Source organism: Centruroides sculpturatus, unplaced genomic scaffold (genome assembly GCF_000671375.1).
Source record: "Centruroides sculpturatus isolate CEXI.00-Female unplaced genomic scaffold, Cexi_2.0 scaffold1317, whole genome shotgun sequence".
Classification (NCBI taxonomy): domain Eukaryota; kingdom Metazoa; phylum Arthropoda; class Arachnida; order Scorpiones; family Buthidae; genus Centruroides; species Centruroides sculpturatus.
In genome coordinates, this window is record NW_019385532.1 from 41,729 (window position 1) to 58,197 (window position 16,469).

Sequence of the window (16,469 nt, forward strand, 5' to 3'; positions counted from 1 at the left end):
CCTTTACTACATGAAAATGAAAATTAATGAATACACTGTGTACAGTAATTTACCTGATAAGACAGACCTCAGAAAAATACTTTATGAGAGCTTTTATACTTTTATAAAGCTGTCTATAATGAAAATTAATTAACTAAGGATTTTTTTGCCCTGCCAGGATGTGGCCGAGTTATCTGGACTGCCGAGTTATCGAGTGCTGAGTTTTCGAGACTCTACTGTACCATATTTACTCGCATATAAGACAAAGTTTTTATTCATTTATCACAGCTTCAAGTTCCTAGGTCATCCTATACGCACAAGTAAAAGATTCTTTGCATTTTTGCAAATAATTTTGTGAACTGTGTATTCACATTTTTTTACTGGATACTTACCTTCTCACCAAATAAACCATCACTAGTTCATAACAAAACAGAAAATTTCTTACTACGAACGTTTTCATCTATGTGAAATAAACATCTTCAGATATTGACAATAACAAACAAACAGCTGGTAAAATAGAATGTTTTTTAAAGTTTAGATTAATTATGTAATTTGAATATGTTACATTAAAATTTAAATATATGTAAAATATTTGAGGCATATCCAAATAGATAATCAATTAATTTCATGTAACTTATGACGTAAATATCCTCCGTAATTTAAATTATCCTTAATACAAATTTCTGTCGTTGGGATCTAGTTCAAAAATGGTGCGCCATGATGTGGAAAGTGTGTCCGTTTCCTTGAAGTTAACAGCAACTCCCTGTTTAATTGCCTGGTAGATCTCAAGTACCTCGAATTGCTTGAGATCTAACTTATCTGATACTCTGTGTAGCAATTTAATGTTCTGTAGTTCAACATGAACTTCCTCATTATTTGCATATGCCATTTACAGTTTATTAAGGAACAGGAAGGACAATTCTGACCCAAACAGACTTCCAGGAATATACAGTATTCCATTACTCCAGAAATATATCCAGAATTCCATGCCTTTAGTGTATATCAAATCTACCAAACATTCATTGGCCACAAGATTAAAAGAGCATAAACCCGACATCACACACAATAAATGTACGACAACCCTATCTACATATGCAACAAATCCAGACATCACACCTATCTTTGATGATGATGAAGCGCACGTTATCCGCACCACCCAACATCAGGGGCAACTAAGAACTTTGGAAGCAATGGAAATCTTTAATGCCAATCGCAAATCCACATGCATTAATTTCAAAGAAGAAATAAATCTCTCTACAGCATGCCAATTTTTACTTGACAATAAATCATAATATATTTTATAAGTTAAATTTATATGAGGTATTGCACATAACGAATCCCCATTGGTGGAAAATTATATTTGAAATAACACGTGCATTCCTTCCACTTTCGAACATTTTTTCGGAAAAGGTCACGTTTCAAATTTTTAAAAAACATTCAAATTAAAGAATCCAGTTATAATGGAAGATATAAAATAAGCCTGAAGATCCCAGGAGGGGAATCGAAAACATTCGCCGATTTTTTGAAGAATTTCACACCGGTTATTGGTTATTTATAGATCATTGTGTATTTGAAATATGATGACCTTCTAAATTCCTTCAGTAACACTGGAAAAATATTTTGCAGTGGACTATCTATGAGAGCTCGGGACTGCACGACTGATTAGAGGCTGCTGTCATTTGGGCTCTGACTTTAAACTGTGATATTAAAGTTAAAAATCGTCACGCACTGGAACTTTATACATTGCTGGATAGATCTCGTTGAGAGGGTTCGTATGGTACCATTATTTTTTGGGTGGGCCAATTAGGGGAGAAGTTAGGGGTTTTTTAGTTTTCAGTTTTTGTAAGGGCTCTAGCAGGAGGGGAAATTGAGATAGGGGGGAGAAGTGGATGATCGAGTCAGGGTACCACCTACTATATGTGATGCAAAATTGGTTTAAATCGGTTAAGTCTAGAGGGAATTATCGCAATTTTAAAATTGTCTAAAATTGTAAGCAGAGCAGTACTTTAACGGTTTTAACGGTTTTTAACCGATTGTCTGCGTTATTCAAATCTAATAACGGTCGTTAGCTCAGTTAGCTTTAACGGGACGAATCCAATTAAAAGGGGAGTTGGACTAGTCTATTCTTTTTAAAATATTTTAATATTTAGTTCCATTAAAGTTTTTACTTTTTGCTAGTAATTATTTAATTACATTAATATAGTTTTTAATAATGGTTAATCAATTAGAGGATTAATTTTCAATCCCTGGGGTTTAATTAAGTTTTAAATTAGTTTAAATTAATTTTAATTATTATTTAATTATATTATTTAAATTTAATCTATCTTTTCATACTGTTTTTCTAAGTTCATAACTTGGAAATACAGTATTGCTTGGCACTGCGCCACTTTTCAAAAACACGCTCTTCTGTTTATTATATACATCATAGGCATTAATAGTAGGGGTAATAACTATAATGGAGGAGTTAGAAGGTATTAATGATTCTATCCATGAGGGTTCCATGCATGACAAATTTGGTGATGATACATTTAATATTAATAACTATACAATGAAAAATAATGCAGAAGATAACATAATGAAAGAAGCGAAAGTTCAACTCACAAGAATATTAGATCTTTTGCCGATGCCATATCGCTCAAGTATAAAAATTGAAGAGAGGAAAGAGATAAAAGAAAGAGCGATGAATATATTTGCAACAGTTCACCAAATGTTTGGAAGGATGTTAGAAATGAAAGCTGAACTAGAAAAACAACGTAATAAAATGACTGAACAAACTGAACCAATAGAAACAACGGAAGGAGAAAGAATTAACAGACAAGAAAAAAGCAATACGATAAGACAACCAACATATGCGGAAATAGTGAGACTAAACATAAATCAAGGTCTAAGTCAAACATCAAAAACAATACATAATAAAGGAGATGAAGGTGATAACAGTGCAGTATTGGTATATCCTGAAAAAGAAGATAACATCGAGGTTAATATGAAGGAAGTGACAGGGAAGATCATGGATAGGATACAACCACACGAAATAAAAGTCAAAATAAAGCAACTAAAACAGATTAGAGGGAATGGTATATGCATAAGAGTAGGAAGTGAACAGGAAGGGAAAAGGTTAAAGAAGGCAATAGAAAATATATCAGAAATCAAAGAAAACATCAATTGCAAAATATCCACAGGTAAAAAACCGAGAGTAATATTATTAAATGTCCCTCAAAGTATACCAGAAGAAAATATAATTGAAATAATGTCGGAACAAAACAATATCTGGAGAAACATGAATAGTACAACAGTAAAAGAGAACTGCAAGATAAGTACAGTTATAAGAGGAGGGAAGAACAAAGAAAACTGTCATCATGTGGTACTCCTAGTTACTCCACAAATCAGAAATATTCTCATAAGCCAAAAGAAAATATCATTATCTTGGTCAACAATCTGGGTGGATGACTTTGTACCTGTTACCAGGTGTTTTAAATGCTGTGGTTTCGGGCATTGGGCGAGAGATTGTCAGAAAGAACAAATATGCAGTCACTGCACAAAAGGACATTGCTTTAAGGACTGTAAAATGAGACATGAAATCCCAACATGCGCAAACTGCCTACAAACAAACAGAAACCTTCCACCCGAAAGGAAAAAACCTACAAACCACAACGCATTCAATAATCAATGCCCATTATTACTGAAAGTCAAGGAACAAATAATAAACAGAACAAATTACGAATTATAAAAGTAAGCAAGGGTACAATCTGGAAGACAAATACAGACAGTTAAAAATGGAAAACAATAGTATAGAAGATACAACGAAAACACTTAAAATACTTCAGGTTAATGCACAAAGATGTAAGGCAGCCAGTTCAATTTTAATGCATAAAGCAAAAGAATTAGAAGCGGATGTGGTTTTAATTCAGGAACCGTATACAATACAAAACTCAGTGGTAAGACTTGGAAACTGGCAAATTTTAAGTAAAAATACGGAAAAAACACCAAAAAACTGTATAGCTGTTACCAATGGGATGATAGACATTGCACTAATTCCTAGTCTCTCATCTGAAATAATTACAACGGCTATTATACATCACGATCCGCCAATATATATAATAAACGCTTATCTATCCCCATATCTAAACGACAAAACAGCAATAAACCAATTAGATAAAGTACTTAGAAAAATAGATAGTAAGTACATAATTATGGCTGGGGACTTAAATGCCAAATCGGAAGTTTGGTTTAATAAAAAAGAAGATAGAAGAGGACAAATGATCATGGACTTAATGGAGGAATTTGATATGATATCGGTGAATATGACTGACCACCCCACATTTTATACACCAACCGCAAGAGGATGGACTGATGTTTGTTTAGTAACAGAAGACCTAGCACAGAATATAGTCACATGTGAAACATTGCTGAGTATCACAGGATCCGACCACAGATACATATTCACAAAAATTGGTCATCTCCAAAACATTAAACAAAACGAAAGAAGAATCATTAAACATACAAACTGGAAATGGTACCAAGACTTTTTTAACACAAACTGGTCAAGCCATGAATTCCCATATATTAAAACAAAAGAAGATATAGATAAATACATTAACTATGTAACAACAGACATGAAAAAAGCGTGGATCCAAGCAAGTCGAGAAATAAAAACAAAGCAAAAAAAGACACAATGGTGGACTAATGACCTACAGAAACAAAAGAAAAACTTAAATAAGGTCAGAAAACAGCAAAACAGGACCAAGGAAGAAAGTAAAAAACAACAGCTAAAGGAAAAATACAAGGATCTTCTCAGGAAGTATAAGAGAAACGTCAACTCTACCAAAACTGAAAAATGGAGGATATTTTGTACTGAAAATAATTCTAAGGGACCATGGGATCTTCCTTATCACCTGATATTTAATAAAAAGAAAAAATTAAAATTACCAGACATAATAGAAGAAAACGATGAAAACCAACAAAACTCCCACCACAACATTGAAGAAAACATCAATAAAATTCTAGATTATCAATTTCCAAGGGATAACGAAAAAGAAACGGAAGAGGATGACGAATTGCAAATACAAACGGATCTCCAAAATAGTCAAAGAGAAGAAGAGGAAAATATAAAATTATTTACCTTCCAAGAAATAAAAAATGCAATCACCTCAATGAAAAATGGAAAATCTCCCGGTCCAGATAAAATTACACCGGAAATGTTAAAAAATGCCTTTAAAGAAATACCAATAGTGTTTGTTTACTTATTCAACGAGTGCTTAAAAAAGGGCTACTTCCCAAGTTCATGGAAGACTGCTAACATAAAACTCATCCCAAAAACCGATAATCCTCAGAAAAAAGAACACTATCGCCCTATTAGTTTATTAAATACAATGGCAAAAGTCTTGGATGGACTGCTGATTAAACGTATAAATTGGGAACTTCATAATTCAAAAGATATGAACAAGAATCAGTATGGATTTAGGGTCAACAGCTCAACAATACATGCAGCAATTAGTGTGAAAGAATTTGTTCATAAAGCTTGGGAAGTAAATAAACACGCTCTTCTCATTAAAATTGATTTCAAAAAAGCATTCGATCATCTTCGATGGACAGAAATAATAAAAAGAGCAAAAGAGATAAAAAATATAGAAGCAGAAATCAGGTTGTTAAAAAGTTACCTTAAAAATAGATTTATTGAGTTCCATTCAAATAACATCCACATTAAAAGATCAATAAATAGAGGTTGCCCACAGGGGTCACGTAGTGGCCCAGGATTTTGGAATATGGTATTCGATAAATTACTAAACAGCTATCCAGAAAGTCAAGAACTCAAAGTCCAGGCTTTCGCCGACGATTTGCTAATCATGATAGCAGATGGAAATTGTGATAAGCTCACAGAAAGAGCAAACGACATAATGGAAAAAATATACAATTGGAGTGACCAACAAAGACTGCCTATAAATTATACAAAGTGTGAGGCACTTGTGTGCACTAGGAGAAACAAACATGGACAATTAAAGAAAACACTTAAACTTAGAATGAAGGGTAATAGAATTAAACAAGTAAAGTCAATGAAGTATCTTGGAATTATCTTAGATCCTAATTTGAGTTGGCATCAACACGTCAACGAAATATGTAAAAGAACAACTCAGCGAATAAACTTAATGAACTGGATAGCAGGTAAATTTTGGGGAACTAACTTCAGAAACAGCAACCTTATTTACAAAATGGCAATAGAGCCTTCTATTTTATACGCAGTTCCGGTGTGGCAGGAAGCCCTTCAGAACACGCATATTAAAAGAAAACTGCTGTCTGTTCAAAGAAAGGCGGCAATAAATCTTACTAAATCTTACCGCACGGCCCCAACTGATGCAATGTTGGTTATGGGGGGAATCGCACCTATCTATATAACAGCAAAAATAAATGCTTACAGCTGGATCATAACAAATAATGACTACTGGAAAAAACCTCAACAAGAAATAGATAAACATATCAAATATAAGATCTTACCCCAAAAATATAATGAACTTCCAGCGATGATCAGAAAAGTGGAGATTGACAGAATGGAAAACAAGATAGAATTTGAAATCCACCCTACAAAAAGAAATAGCTACGAGGTTAAACTAGAATACGAACAAGAAGAAGACAAAAAATTTCAATGGCTGATTTATACAGATGGGTCAAAGCACAAAGAAGGTGTGGGTGCGGGCATCTGTATAATTAAACAATCAAAAAAGAGAATCGTTTACAAAGCAAGTCTGAAAATGGAAAATTACTGTAGCATAACACAAGCCGAACTTTGGGCGCTTTTTAACGCAATAAAGAGAGTGAAGGAAAACATTAACTATTATAAAGGTAAAATAAGATTTTTGACAGACAGCAGAACGGCACTAAAAATCCTAACAAAGACAGGAAAGACAACTATACTAGGAACAGCAGTTATCAAAGAAGCACAAAGTTTGGGAGATCTAACAAATATTCAATTCTCATGGATCCCGGCACACACGAATAAAAAAGGAAATGATATCGCTGATAATTTAGCAAAACGTGCTGGTTACAATACAACAAATATCACATATAATAGACTCCCAAAAGCAGGACTGGAAAACTACCTAAAGAAATGGAGAAACGAAATATGGCAAAGGGAGTGGGAGGAATCCAATACAGGCAGAACATGTTTCAAGTACATCCCCTCAATCACCGATAGACTTAAAAATAAACATTATAAGCCAAACCCCAACACCTCTCAGTGTTTAACAAACCACGGGAAGTTTAAAGCCTACTTATATAGAATTAAAAAGATAAACAGTGACAAGTGTTCATGCGACAATACTACAGTTGGAGATGCGATGCACTTCGCCTATGAATGTGAAACTTTCGAAGAACAACGTTTTCAGTTTTACAGAGAATGTATACAACACGGATGTTCCTGGCCACCTGACCCCAAAGACATTTTCAACCAAAAGCAACTATGGGTGAGTTTCGAGCAATTTATCGAAAAAACTAAAGCTCTTCTCCCCGACACTATTCAAATAAAAAAGTTAAAAAACAAGTCTACAACGCAACAAACACAAGATGAAGAGACTGATGGAAATTCAACCGACAACAGTGAAACAGAGGAAGAGATAGATGAAGACAGCGAGACTTCAACAGAAGAAGAGGGTTCAAACACAGACTAATTAAAAATTATTGTGTTATTAATGCTAATTTGTATATTCAACTGTAACAATTTTCCAACATTTGAATCTCTAATGACTATTCTTTGTGTTGAGGTCATTGTTATTTATATGCCGACTAAGGTTGTAATTAGTGTACATAATTTTCATAAAAACTGTATTGGTATATAGATGTAAATATGTTTAACGGCAGCTAATACCCTCCATTCTTAATTGTACAATGTTTGGTACACAAACAGGGTAAACGGCTCAATACTTTCCTAAATACATTGTATAATATTTTATATTGCTAAATTTATTGTTTAATTTAACAAAACCTTCATTTAATTAAGTTAACTCTAAAGTAACCCATTTGGAACCATAAAAAATATTAAATTGTTAAACTTACGCAACTGATTGTAATAAGCAATTTCATAAATTGTAATCCAGATATTCCTCTGGAAAAGGCAAAAGTAGTACTAAATCTATGTAACATTTTTATTGGAATGTATGTATTTGCTGTACGGTTTAAAAATGCCATCTTGTTTTTAATGTCATTGCAAGTTGCAATAACACATGGAATTTGTAACTCTGCACTTTTGTATTATGTATATATTTATAACTCTGTAGTTTATACTTTTGTACATATGTTGTTTAAGTAAATGCCGATGCAGATGCCCCTGGGGTTCCATGGGGTGCCATGGTACTCTCTTTTTCACACTGTCCTATCCTTCTATCTTTCATCTTCCATCTTTTTCTTACTTTACTAAACTCTTCTTTCAACTTCAAAACAGGGCTAAGTCTTCTGCTAAATAAGACAGCCCTACTTAACTTTCTTTGTTGAAGTTGAAATAACACTGGAAAGGCCGCCATCCAAGCCTTTGCTGACAACCTAATGTTGATGGTAGCTCATAAAAATTGTGATAAACTGGCAGAAGACACGAATACCCATTTAAAAAATATCCACGAGTGGAGCAGTAGGAACAAGCTCCCAATAAATTATGAGAAGTACCGAGCCCTAATCTGCACGAAACGCAATAAACGCGGTAGACTTCAACGAGTGCCAAGCATTTATATAGCGTCGAATAAAGTCAAAGTCATCAGTGAATTGAAATACCTTGGTGTCTACCTCGATGACAAATTAAACTGGCACTACCATGTCAAAATGCTCTGCCAGCGGTTGACCCAAAAGGCAAATGCACTAAAATGGATCACAGGTAAGTACTGGGGTCTAAATTACAAGAACACCAAAACCATTTATAAGGCCGCCATGGAACCGGCCCTTCTTTACGAAGTACCGGTCTGATACAAGGCAGTCTACAATATTCATGCCAGAAAGCAACTCCTTTCAATTCAACAAAGGTTTGCCATCCAAATCTGCCGTTCCTATCGCACTGCTCCTACAAGTGCCCTCCTTGTCTTGGCCGGTATCACGCCAATCCACATTCAGGCTAAAACCATCGCCTGGTATTGGCTTATTTCCAGGGGTCAAACTCCCGGGCAGGACAACAACACCTATAACAACAAGGTTAAGGAAATGATCACCAGGAGCCTGTCAAACATCATGGCCGACATTCAGGCAAACGGCCTAGATGGTACAAATCAAAACAAGGTAGACTCAAACCACCCTCACGAGACACAAGGGTACACTGTTATGTCTCGATCCTGAGGAAAACCACACCTGGGCAACATGGTGCATCTATACGGATGGTTCAAGGGGTGAGGAAGGTACGGGAGCAGGAGATGCAATTATGGATAACAAAAACAAGATTAAATATCAGGCGTATTCCAAAATGGCGGCCCACTGCACGAATGTCCAAGCTGAGTTATGGGCGATACTTAAAGCCATCAACCATATTACAGACTATATTCATAAGTACAAGGGCACTATATGCCTTTACACGGACAGTAGAACGGCTCTTAGTATCCTCATGAATGGCAAGAGGCACATCGGCCTTTCTGCCAATCTTATCTCCAAAGCCAACAACCTCAGCAAGATCAGAAAACTCCACTTCAATTGGATCCCTGGGCATACGGGGCAAGCTGGTAATGAACTAGTGGATAAACTAGCTAGGAAGGCTTGCATCCTGAACAGGGAACCATCCTACAAGAAACTTCCTCATTCATGGTTAAAAAACCAACTTACCAACTTAGCTCTCAACGAGTGGCAACACGAATGGGAAAATGCAGACACAGGGAGGAAAACTTACGCCTTCATTCCATCTATTACTCACCGTGTCAAGGCCACACACTACACTCCAAATGCCGAGACTACCCAAATTTTGACCGGGCACGGCAACTTTCATGCCTATCTCCACCGCTTCGGTAAAATGGACAACAACCTCTGCGACTGTGAGTCCAGTGAGGACACAGCAGAACACTTCCTCTACACATGCTCAAAATACAACGACGACAGACTCCCGTTCACAGGCGCATGCCTCATGGAGGGACAGAACTGGCCACCAAACCCAGCGGAAGTATTTAGCAACAAAAAGCTGTGGAGAAGGCTAACGCAATTTGTGTATAAAACAAAGACTCTAAGCACCAATGGCTTCAGTAGAGAGACCACCAGTTCTACCAACTAACTAGCCACAGCCTAAAGATACGCCTTTCGTGGAACAAGAGGTGGGGAAACGGGTAAAATAATTATGGTAAATGTACGCTATATAACATTCCTGTAAACACCGACAGTGCTGTGTAATGTATTGTAACACTGTTTTATTTCTGCTGGTATCAGTTGGGCCACCATCTGTAGTCCGGTACATTTTGTTGTACCCCCAGCTGCCAATTCTGTTTAATTTTGTTCGGAATGGTGATCCATTTATGCCAATTGGTGTTTATTTTCTATTGGCCTCCCACTCTCCTCAAAAACGCTACAAATGTGTTAATGTACTCTTTATCTTTAAAATTTGTACTGTCTGGTAACAATTACAACTATTTCCTTCTTAGTTTCTCGTCATCATTGTCATTGGTAACCCTTCAGTTCTTGGGTTGCACCTTCCAATTCCGTAAATCAACTGCTTCCTGCTGCTTTGTAATTGTCACAAGTCTTCATAGTTTGTATTCTATGACGACCACTTTAAATATTATGTAAACATATTGTAATCTTCTGGTTTTATTTCAATAAATGTGATACAGGCACCCATGAAGCCTCCCATGACTTCCTTTCAAACTTTACTATTACCCTTTCTTTTCAAACTTTGACCTCTTGCTTTCTCCTTCTTTCCATTTCCAAATAGGGCAAAGTCCATAACCACGAATAAACAGCTCTCTTATCTCTTTAACTTGGTGTATTTGAAGTATATACAACCTGATGTGGTGAGAAAGTAAATCAAGATCATTTCAAAGTTGACAACTGAAAAATATGTTTTTTAACATTTTAAGGAAAAAAAACTGCATTTTTAGTCTGTTAACTACTTTGCATATTGCAATAGCTTTGCTAGTTTGCATAAAACAATAGATAACACCAATTTGTTTATTACGAGTTTGTTTCACCAATAAACAACTGAAGAGCAACAAGTGAAGTATTGTTATATCAATTGAAAGTTCACAACAAAGAAAACATTGAAATTAATTTCTTACTATATTACAAATTTAATTGACAATTCTGAAATTAAATTTTGTATTATATTACTATATAATACAAAATTTAATTTCAGAATTGTCAATTAAATAGTTTTTTTAGTATCAATAAGAAAGTATGCCAAAGAAGAGAGAAATTAATCTTGAAGAAAGAGTGTAGATTGTATATGAGTGTAAAAATGGTGATTCTCTTGCTATTATTTCAAAAAAGCATCAAATATCATGAGAAAGTGTCAGAAAAATAGTGGTCAAATAATTAAATAACAATACAGTGAGAAATTTACCATGAAGACACCACCTTAAGGCCACAACATCAAGAGATGTGTGGCTGTATGCCATATCGTTTTTCAGATATTAAGTTTAGTTAGTATTCTTTGTTCTGTATCTCTCCCTCTTTCTAGAACTTTCTTTCATAATCCTTTTCCCTTGGGTGTGATGACCAGTTTCAAGAAATAAGGTGAACAAAGAAGAGAACAAGATCCTGAGGTGAGGCCAAAAAGACAACAGGCAAGACATTCTTTGCCAAGACTTGGGAGCATATGAATGTGGTGTAGAGCACTCTGAGTCGTGTTAGCAATGACCAGAGATTTTAGAAACAAGTCTAAGGAAAGGATCCTGTCTTATCATTGTGGCAATGAGGCAGTGAAAAAAAAACTAAGTATAAGAAAAGAGGACAAGGACAGGATTTTATTGAAGAAGATAACAACGGACCATTTATATAAGAATCACATGTGGCATCCCACCCAACAAATAGGCATAGTGAAATACACTGAAAAACTGCAAGTATCCCTACTTGTACCATATATTATTTCTTATATCCTCTTAAATCTATCCTTTTCTATCATTAGTGGTAAATTAGTATAAAAGATTAGTTTTTTTAAGGTTTCAGGCTTGATCATATTGTCACAATCAGAATGTATATATATATGTATATATGTGTGTGTGCTTTGGATGTGCCAAACTAATATCATATTTTACCATGACATTGAATCCCTAATAAGAGCCTGTATTAAAATGTGAAATAAATTGCTTGTAAAACTATATCATCTTATTAATATCATAACATGTTTTCCTTTGTTTGTTCACACTAATTTCATGTGCACTTCACAGATGCAATGATTTACCATGAGGCCACCAAAAACTCTTTTATAACATCTAAAGAAATAAAAGAACAGCTTACTATTGAAGCCAATGTTTCAACTATTAAGAGAAGATTAAATAAAAAGGGCCTCCACAGAAGAGTGGAAAACCATAGAAAAGCTCATAGAAAACCAATGATTTCAGCAGTGAATCAGAAGAAAAAACCAGCTTTGCCAAAAAATTTGTGGACAAGCACCTAGAATTTTGGAAGGGTGTTATTTGGGGTGATGAGTCAAAACGAGAGTTGCAGGATGCTAAATGATGAAAATTTGTTTCGAGGAATAAAAATCAAGCATTCGAAAATAATAAAGCTGTGGGAACAATAAACACTCATCTTAATTAATGGGTTTGGGGGTGTTTTTCAGGGTTGGGAATGGGCAATATTGTTCAAATTCACAATCACATGAAAGCAGTAGATTACAAACAGATACTTGAAGACAATTTAGTGGCATCAGCAAGAAAAATGGGGATTTGAAGGGAATTTGTCTTTCAACAAGACAATGATCCCAAACATACAGCTCTGCTTCTCAGAAAATACTTCCATGAAAATGATATCAAAGTTCTTGAATGGCCACCACAGTCAACAGACTTAAATTTAACAGAACATCTGTGCAATGAATTAGACCACTGTATTCCTCTTAGCCATAGAAAATTTTTATCATTATACAAAGAAGAATGATTTAAGGTTTAGTCAGAAATTGGGCAGGATATCATTGATAAATTAATTAACAGTATGCAAAGTCAACTTCTTCATGTAATTCAGGCCAAAGATAGTCAAACAAAGTTCTGATTTGACTCTTTCTCAATGTTTTATTTTGTGTCAACTTTGAAATGGTTTTGCCATACAATACAAATTCACAATTTGTAAAACATACATAATATTTTCTTCAAAAATTTTTGTTGGATTTAATAAAAAATTAAGCCTAAAAGTAAAATTAACATATTGATAATATCAATATGTTAATTTTACTTTTTCATTTTTTGAGTTTTTGAGTTTATCAATCTTTTTGAGTTTATCAACTTTTTGAGTTTATCAACTTTTTGAGTTTATCATCATCATATTATGATGATGATAAACTCAAAAGTTCAAAAAACAGGCTATGTCAACTTTGAAATAATCTTGACTATACCAGTACATTAATAAACACTGTACATATAACCAATATCCAGCAAGAAGGTATTGCTTCTTGTTGAATATTGGTTATGTGTACAGTGTTTATTATGTGGCTGTATGCCATAGTATATTTTAGTTAGTTTTTAGTTTTAGTATCTTTCTCATGTTCTTTTGTAAGGTTTGCAGACTGGGGAAGAGAGAATCAGTTAGACTCAAGTCAAGATGAATGAGGGGTAAAGAACAATATGTGGGTGATGATGGACATACTGAGGCAAGACACCTTTACAAAGGAAACCCATTTATTTAATATAAACTGGTTGCTTACAAAGTCTTTCGGAGAGATGCTTCTTCTTGGACAATGATCTTAAGAGTGTTCAAAGATATTATCGTCAATGATATATCCTCAATGTGTTGTCAACAGTCATAGATAAATCCAGAAATAACATGTCAATGATTGATTGAAGTATAAATGCTGGGATGATAATGAGAGGTGGCAGAGAGAAGATAGGAATGATGGTGTATATATATTGTCTATTTGGACCTTGTTTATTAATAGGATTTATTATATTGGTGAAGTTTCTGATTAGCAAAGAGAGGAGATCTTAGTTAAAAGTCAAAACAAAATATCTTTATTTTCATCTGAAGTATTATTCAGAATAACACTTCCAGTTAGACAAGTAAAAAGTGCCTAAGGAAAAACAAGGTGAAGAAGAATCACTTTTGAGCTGGTGCTTGAAGAGAGAGGATAAACTGAAGGCAGGAATGTGAACTGTCTCTTACCCAAGTATAAGGGAATCTTAGAAATCTCTGGGAAGAACTTAGTGCTGGATTTGATATCAAACTTGACCAGTTGTGATTCTCTATCAGTAACCCAACCTCCGGACCACAGACCAGTACCGGTCTGTGGATCAAATGGTACCGGGCCACCCAAGGAACATTAAATTACTGGTATTTCCATTTTATTTACTATGGTGTATTTCTCTCGGGTTTGTGCGACTTTTAATGGACAATGGAACAATAGAATAAACTGGACATAAGAAACACACTTCGGGTGTCATTGTCTCCTATTACCCCCAGATGGAACTGTCTTGTTTCAAAGAAACAAGCTCAGGGTTCTCATTGATTTAGCATTCTAGTGAGTTAAAATGTTAAATCACATTATATTCATTTTTTGGTGTAACTGTATTTTATTTTGAAGGCACGTTTAAATACAATTAAATTAAAATTATTAAATTAAATCAATCTAAAATATAAACAATCAATGTCCCCCCTCAGTGGGTCACAGTAAAATATCAAACGTTGACCGGTCCGCAGCGATAAAAAGGTTGGGGACCACTGAAGTAACTGACTGATTAGTTATAGCTTTCAGGAACTGAGAAAAAAAAGAAGAAAGTGTAATTTTGGTGTAAGAAGTTTCATGTGGCATCTCAAGACAGTGAGGATGAAAAGATGTTTGCAAAACATGGGTATCTTTGTTCTGTTCTGTATGCCATGTTTACTACTTCTTTCCTCCTATCTTTATTTTTCCATATTAGTGTATGTTTAGTATTAAGGATTGCTTATAATTATTGTTATTTATTGTATGGGTTACAAATATCATGATTTGAGTGTTATGGTCATATATAAATTTTGTAATTGTTCTGCCAGTAATCGAGTTTTGGGTTACTGTCAGAGTAACTGTCCTAGAGTTGGCATCCTTTATTGTGTGGTGGTGTGGAGGACAAAAAAAAGATGACAAAGAAGTAACTATAAATTAAACAGGATTTTTATTTAACTACAGTTACATGGTCCTTCGTACACCTGGTTCGTTTACACTAAACACACTTGATCCCAAACTATAGTGCGCACACAAGTTCGAAGCCGTCCGACAAATTTCTATGCTTTCACGGGCAGGAGACACGTGCTCGCGACAATGCAAAATTACGGTTTGAAATACTACAACTAACTTAAATCTACCTTAATCTAACTTATATGCTAAGGAAGAAGAGTGAAGAAATTAAGAGATATGAAGAGAAGAGACAAGTATAAAGGACAGATTTGTGGGGGTACCCGGGTAAACTTGGGAGTCTCCGATCTTCTCTATATCGGTACTTGAATTAACTCAATTTCCTTCCTCTTGATTCCGTCTCTTGAGAATTCGGGAGCGTTTTTCTTGAAGTCTTAATCTGGGTGTCTTTCTAATTTTCGTCCGTTCGCAGAGGACGTCCAAGCCTTCTCCGTTTGTCCCACTAGGTGACAAACCTTTAGCTTGCTGTTTCCTACGTCTGTACACCTCGGACGCTGACCCGAAAGTGTCTTGTTCGTTTTCCTGATGGCCTCAGGGCTTCTTAATGTCCCCTTTGTCTTCTCCCTTTGTCCTTGGACAAAGGTCCCCCACCCATAGAAAAAGAATAGGTTAGAAAGTTCTAGAAACACGTTAAAGACAAAGGAATTTAGGAGAAATAAAATTTATATCTACCCCTATTTACAAAGACATGGCGTACCGCCACAATTGTATCTGTATATAGATAAAATCACAAGTGAATGAAATAATTTTTCTCATATCTGCTGCGAGTTTGGTTTGTTTGGTATTTTACCTTAGTGGGCCAACAAGAATCACAAAGGATTTGTTAATTGTAATGTTTTTTATATGATTTTTTTTTTAGACAAAACACTTTTTAAATAAATTTAAAAGACAAAATTTTTGAAAACATAAAAAAAATTAATTTCAGGTATCTAATTCTTCTAATTATTCTTAACTTGTAAAATTATTATAAGCTATTAAGTTTGACTACTGTTTAATACAGTTCATAAAGCCCTGGTCACACTAAGCGATTTCCAACCACGCAGGCGACTGCAACCGTGACGGCTGTTCCCGTTAACTAGTAATCCCCCTCGAAAACCGGCGCGACTGCAATCGCAACTAGAAACAAAAAGTTTGTTCTACTCGCGACGATTGCAAACGCGCATCCAATCAACAAACGCCTTTATGCCACGTCATACAGTGACAACATTGAAAATAGTTCATCATCATGGCGGAT

At 35.0% G+C, this 16,469-nt stretch overlaps 1 protein-coding gene across 1 annotated transcript in view; it reads right to left on the bottom strand.

Annotated features, from left to right (window-relative positions):
- The window catches only part of LOC111639884 (cubilin-like), a 210,225-nt gene that overhangs the window by 27,926 nt on the left and 165,830 nt on the right, over positions 1–16,469 (bottom strand). The window lies entirely within an intron of this gene.